The 6812-nt window shown below is 35.0% G+C and overlaps 1 protein-coding gene across 1 annotated transcript in view; it reads left to right on the plus strand.

Annotated features, from left to right (window-relative positions):
* The window catches only part of LOC107716883 (protein kinase C alpha type-like), a 94520-nt gene that overhangs the window by 7324 nt on the left and 80384 nt on the right, over positions 1-6812 (plus strand). The gene's annotated exons all lie outside the window — the stretch shown is intronic.

Below are 6812 nucleotides of genomic sequence, written 5' to 3' on the forward strand. Positions count from 1 at the left end.
CGGCCTCGTTTCACTTCGACGGCCTCGTTTCACTTCGACGGCTTTCCACCTCACTGCTTCATACTACGATGTTAATAAATCTTTAATACATTAGCTCATCCATGAACATGATTTCTGCCTGAGTCCCGTCGGATTGCGTCGGCTGTGGGGATGAAGACGACAACTCCCATGATTTCACACTCAGTCACGGCATCATCAAACTACGCCTTTGTTTCTTTTTTTGTTTTGAATATGCGCCCTCTGGCGGTGAAAACGTACATATTGTACCTTTTAACTATTTCAAAATTCAATAGTCGACTAAAATTGTCCCTTTTTATTAGGGGAGGGGGAAAAATTAGATTCACAAATGAATCGCGATTCATTCTTCTAGCGATTCGCAATGATTCACAAATGTCAAAAATCGATTTTCTATTTAATATAATGATAATAAGGAATGTTCCCGAATCTGAATACCGTGTTCGGAAAGGAAATGACATGTACTACGGAATCCTTAAATACGATATGGAAGGAAAAAATATATTTCAATGCTTTCTCTCACAATTATATAGTTGGGTAATTATATTGTATATAAATTGCAGGCATGAGGGAGCTGTTATTAATATGCGGGGAGATTCGAGATTCGCAATCACACGTACTCTGTGTATATTACAGAGCGGCAATACTTACCACACATTTTACAAGATTAGATATTTGTCAGAGGTACTCAGGATCTGCAAATCATCCATCATCCTATCAGTCATCTCTCCTTACTCTGTTTATGTGGTGAAATTTTATGTACTGTAATTAGGGATGCAGCGATTAACCATGCTTTAAAACGTCACGGTAAATAATCGTAAAGGTTCCGCTAAACCGAGTGTTTCTGTTACACGGAACGGAACTGTTGCAGCTAGTGCAAAACGAAAAAAGTTATATGCGCCAAATACGCATAAAACGAGTGTGCCATGAAATAGCCTATGTAATGTAATGCGTGTTGTAAAGATCGCGAGTAAAAACAAAAGAAAAAGAAAACCTGCTACTTCATTAACGTTGTTGTTTACTATCCCTGTTGTAGTATTATTCATAAGTAAAAACCAACAAGATTTTTTTTTCACCGTGTTTCCAAATTCTCTATCCCAGGTCCAAAAGAAATGTAAAGATTGTACAAACTGAAAACATTAAATACTTTTGTGATCTATTTCCATTTGTTATTTTCAAAAGAGAACTACTGTCATGGATGTTTACAGAGCAGAGGTCACCTTTTTTTAATTCCAATGGGAGAGATGGACTTTTGTTTGTCTTTTGTTTATTATTATTTTGTGCTGTATTGTTGGTTACTGTGTTATTTCTGTTTCAAAAGCCAGCGATAAATAACACTTTAATATCTAAAGAGTGTTCATGTGATTTTATACATTAGTAATGTTGGGAAATGAATAAATGCAGAATAATCGTCATAATCGTAAAACCGTGATTATTCCTCAGACAATAATCGTACCAACAAAATCTATAACCGTTGCATCCCTAACTGTAACAGGCAACCGCTAGCAAGCATCTAACCATGTCCCTTTAGTGGCTTTAGTGGTAGTATGCGTTGTTCGTTTTTTGTGCCTTTCTGAATACAGATTCACTATTCAGGCACATCCCTAATAATAATAATAATAACTTGATGTTGTCAGAACAAAACAGTAACAGCAATGGAGGAGGAAAAACAATTACATCTGCCCCATTTTCAGCGAGGACAAGTGTTTATTAATTATTGATCTGAAGTGTGAAATATTTTTGATTTAGTAGGAAGTTAATAGTTAATAGGAAACACTGATTTCTTGAGTCAGGACTACCTGTACTATAGACTGGTGTGTTTTGGTATCAAAATACTGGTGTGTTTGATGTCCATGTGCACAAAAAATGTTATGAAAAATTGTGAAGCGTGATTAAAAATTTACAAATCGTGAATCGATTTTTAATCAAATTGTGACCCCAAGAATCAATATGAATCGTGAGGTACCGAAAGATTCCCACCCCTACTTTTTATTTGTTATGTTTATAAATTCACTATAAATATTTTTTTATAGTCAAGCAAGCTACAATTTAGTGTATTATTCCACCTGCCACAGCACTACTAAGTTATATTTCATATTTAATTACTTTGCACATAATGTTTCTCTTACTTGCAATTCACACTCAGATTATCACTCTTAAGTAAACATGTAAACAAGTAAACATGTTCTTTAATACATGACCATAAATATGCGTACTTGTAGGTGGTGTGTGTGAACTCGACAAGTGATAATGTCAGAATGTCATTCAAGCTTCTGAGACACTCCTTTTTATAGAGCACAGCATAGACAACTGTTATACTGTAGCTGTGGAATAAATTCTCAGTGAGAACGGTTTACAAAATCTGTACATTTTTGTCCGGGGTTTGTGTGTAAACAGTTTAATCCAGGGTTCCTCAATAGGCGGCACGAGAGAAAAATGTTTGGCCCATGCTAATTTCAAATAAGGTGGCATGAAAATTCAAGCGCAGCATCAGAAAGCGACATTAACTTACATCGTGTCTACACCGGACGCGAGTGGCGCGATGCAACAAAATACAATAGAACTTATTATAATCAGTGATGCTGTCTACACTGGATGCGGCGCAGTGCGGCGCGACAAATCCCCGACAGAAAACTGCTGACTCATTCTATTTATGACGTGCTGACACAAAGTTCAAATGATTTGCAATGCTTTGTCGCGTCCAGTGTAGATATACGATGTGACAGCAAAAACATGGCAAGTGTGAAGTAAAGAAAAGTGGACACTGAAAATAGATGATTCAAATGTGAATGGACTGAACAGTTTTGAGTGAGTGATACCATCTTTGTTATGGATGTTGGTTCGCAGTGAGTTCACAGTTTTAACATAAGTTTGCTTTAGCCTAATTTATTTTCAAGATCTGAGGTAAAATATCTATTGTTGCTTTCACTATGGCTATAAAGATAACGCAAAATAATATTCAAACTCACATTAGACACTTTTAACATTGAATAAAGCACATATTCATTACCTGAGATTATCACTGTCATATTTTGTATGTTGTTCCTGCCGCAACGTCGCAGAAAATAAAAACCATTTCTAAAATAGAATTACGTGTCGCTTATTGTCACGTGTCGCTGTCGCGGGTGGTTAGGACAAAAACTACATGGAAAATATACTTTTTATTGCGTTTTGTCTGGTTGGGACACACGGTGTTAAAGTTTGATCCCCCAAAAACATCTAAGTATAAAAATATTAATGCTGACAGATCTAATAATTGAATCTGCAATTAGGGATAAGTGGAGAGAAGAGATCCAGTCTGGAGATGAGCAGGAACAGTTGATTTGCATGGCAGACATGGAGGTCCAGATTTTTTGTTTGTTCATATGTTTTTAATATTCAACAGGCAAAGTTCTTCTGTATCTAAATGCAAAAATGTTCATAATTGTTTGAATAAAACAGACTTCTGGGGGGAAAATCGGAATATTTATCTTGTGACCATCTTTTGATTATTTTAACAAAATAATAATTGTAATAATAATAATAATAATTTTTATATATACAGTGTTTAAACTCTGAACACAGGTTGTGAAGGGCAAAACATGCACACACGCACAAAGCCTGCTTCATTGTGATTAGTTGAAACTGCAGGAGTAAAAGCATTGCAAATATCCTTGTCTTACTGACCTTGAGAGGTCTCTGCATTTCATCTGTAAATGACAGGGTTCGTACGGTCATGAAAAACCTGGAAAAGTCATTTCCAAAAAAGAAAAGTCAAAAAGAATTTTAAAACACCAATTTCCAGGCCTGGAAAAGTTTTGGAAAAATAAATAAACCCAGAAAGTTTTGGAAAAGTCATTGAAATCTATTTCACAAAACTCTGTATAATAGAATTGTGTTTAATCAGGTCCTGAATTTCGGTGCGGGATTGCGCATAGGTTATATCGCATAGTTTTACTCATTCCCGCAGCTTTTGACTTTAAAATGATGGATATTCACACATTTATTCAATAGCCTATAGCATGTAGGAAATTTATTGGTAAAAATGTGTACGAACCCTGAAATGAATACCCAGCTCCTGAGAGGGCTCAGAGCAAAACACATCTGTCTTGAGTAAGGAGCTGTAATTGGCTGAGGATTTCCTGTTATTACATATACACACATGTGTATACACAGAACAAGCTTGAGGCTTATTCTGACTGGCAAATAATCAAAGCTAAATGCTGTGTTTGTTAGATTAATGCCACTCATTAAAGAAAACTTTTCTGAACACAGTCAGTTCATATAAACTCCCACCCCCGATTGCATTGTGATTTGTTTAGCATCTCAACAGACTTAAATCATCACATATTATCATTGATTTTTAACTGGCTCCAGGTGCATCATTACATTCCTAATATTGCAATAAATTACATTGTTTCTACAGATATAATTAACAACTTTAAATGAATATTTTTATAGTTCACCACTGTTTTAATCAATTGTCATTTGCAATGCTAGTATTGTTGTGATTTAACTGGTTGGCTGGATTCATGGCCCATTAAGATTTAAAACTTTTTGCCAAACCATTTACTGTACCACTTGTCATTCAACCAATGTTCTTTTCAACTTTTCAAACAAATATTCTTTTCACACCTACTGTGGCTAGACCATTCACATGCAATTTCTTGCATTTGGTGTGAATAGGCCTGTATGTTTTATTTCTAGGAAGATGTTTTTTGTTTGTTTTGTTTTGTTTTATACATGGGTGTATGTCTGCCCAGTTTTAATAAACATATTTTCTTTGTTTATTTTATTTATTTTTTTGTCAGGTTAAATCTGCAGTAGACTATTTTGAGGATGTAATTCATTTAGTAGTTTATGTGCTCTTGGAAAGGTTCATATGTCATGGGTGACAGTTGTTCATTATCATTTTCCTTCAACATCGAGAAATTATCCACAGGCAGTGCAGGGCTCGCAAAATCGCTAGCCTGATGTCCCGGGGCTATTGTGTTTTCCAGTCGGGCTACCAAAAAGTATTATGTAAATGTATACTCTGCCCGACGGGCTATCTTAAATACAGATCTCCCGTGTGTACTTAAAAACTCCTAAAGTGAGTTGTATCAAACTTAAGGCTATAAAAAAAGTTTTAAATATGTTAAATGGTATAAGAAATGTCTTAATTATAATTTCAAGAGGTCTTACAGTTGGGGACGGAAAGACTAGAGTCGCGATACGGCTGGATTAAACTTCAAAAGGCAATGATGTTATTGAATAAATATAAGCTCTGCACCTTTCAAGTCAAAATGTGGTGCGGATGTCTTTATTTGAATGTATCTGAAGGAAACTGACGGTCCTCAGAAACGTGTCGTTGGCATTTTAATTTCACTTTACCTATAATTCCTGATACAGCAAGGTTTATGAGTGTGGAGCTGCTTTGTGTACAGCCGTTACCGGGGTAACCGCAATATTTCAGAGCTCCTAAAGTGCCACCTCGTGGCAGAGAATGAATTTGCATTTCCAATAAGCCTTTCTTGCTGTTTATGGTCAGATCAATGCAAATATCAACCCATGTTTTTACGTAGCAAACACATAGAGTTTTAAATGTGAAAGAAGTTAAATGTGCCTTCTAAAAATCTAAACAATTAAGACAGTAATATTTATTTTAAATTAACAATAATTTATATGCTTAATTTATCCCTTTTCATAAAAATGGTCTAAAGGCTGAAATGCTGTTGTATAAGATTTTTGTTTTTGCGAAAGCCTGTATCTGAACTGTAAATCATGTAATTTTATGGCTCAGTACTGTATGTTACCACAGACATTGTCCAACCCCACTCATACTATGTTCATTTTACTTGTGCAGCTCTTAAAATGGGTCATAAATTGCCTTACATTTATTTTTACAAATTCTGCAGATACCCTGTAAATAGTGAAATAAAATTCCTTCATTCATATTTGTTGATATTTGTGTAGTAAAAATATTTTTGATTGACATTTAAACTCCTATATGATTTTGTTTTTTGTTTTTTTTAAGGTATTTTTTTATTTGGGCTAGTTAAATAAATTTTCGGGCTACCAAAATATGAAAAGTACCTGCCCGAAGGGCTACCAGGGATTTTGAAATTTTGCGAGCCTTGCAGTGGGATGGAAATTAAAATCAGATGAAAGTCTCCTTGTTTCAGTTGTTGTTTCAGAAGTGGAGAATGTGCTTTAACAGTTGAAATACAGACATGAGAAATAATAATTATAAGAAATGAAACTCTGACAGAATGGACACAGAGACTGAATCAGATATATACATTTGAGAAAATGACTGTGGATTTACAGTTGAAATCTGACATTTTGCAACAGAACTGGGCACTAATAGAAACATATTTGCTTGACCTTTGAAATGTTGTCAGGGGCTTTTTTTAGTTATTTATTTGTATTTATTTTAAGTTATAAACGGTTCCTTTCTTTATTTAATTATTTAGCTGTCTTTGTTTTTTTCTACTGTGTATGGTTATTTATCCTTTTTTATTTATTTATTTATTTATTTTTTGTGTATTAATATTTTAAGTAAATGCTATGTGTATATTGGTATGTTTATACACAGTTTAATAAAAACACAGTTCAAAAAAATTAAACATCTCGGTTACGTGTGCAACCCTCGTTCCCCGAAGGAGGGAACGGAGACGTCACGTCAGTGACCGACAAATTGGGATCTCGCTTAGAGAGACCAATCCACTTCGAGTGTAAACTAAACGAGCCAATGCACATTGGCATGCGATAATTGCATCCAGCTGCCGCTAATCACAGCGTGAGCATAAAAAGGCAGCCGGTGCAACGCATACCAG

The sequence above is a fragment of the Sinocyclocheilus rhinocerous genome, unplaced genomic scaffold, assembly GCF_001515625.1.
Source record: "Sinocyclocheilus rhinocerous isolate Xijiao unplaced genomic scaffold, SAMN03320098_v1.1 scaffold59, whole genome shotgun sequence".
Lineage (NCBI taxonomy): Eukaryota > Metazoa > Chordata > Actinopteri > Cypriniformes > Cyprinidae > Sinocyclocheilus > Sinocyclocheilus rhinocerous.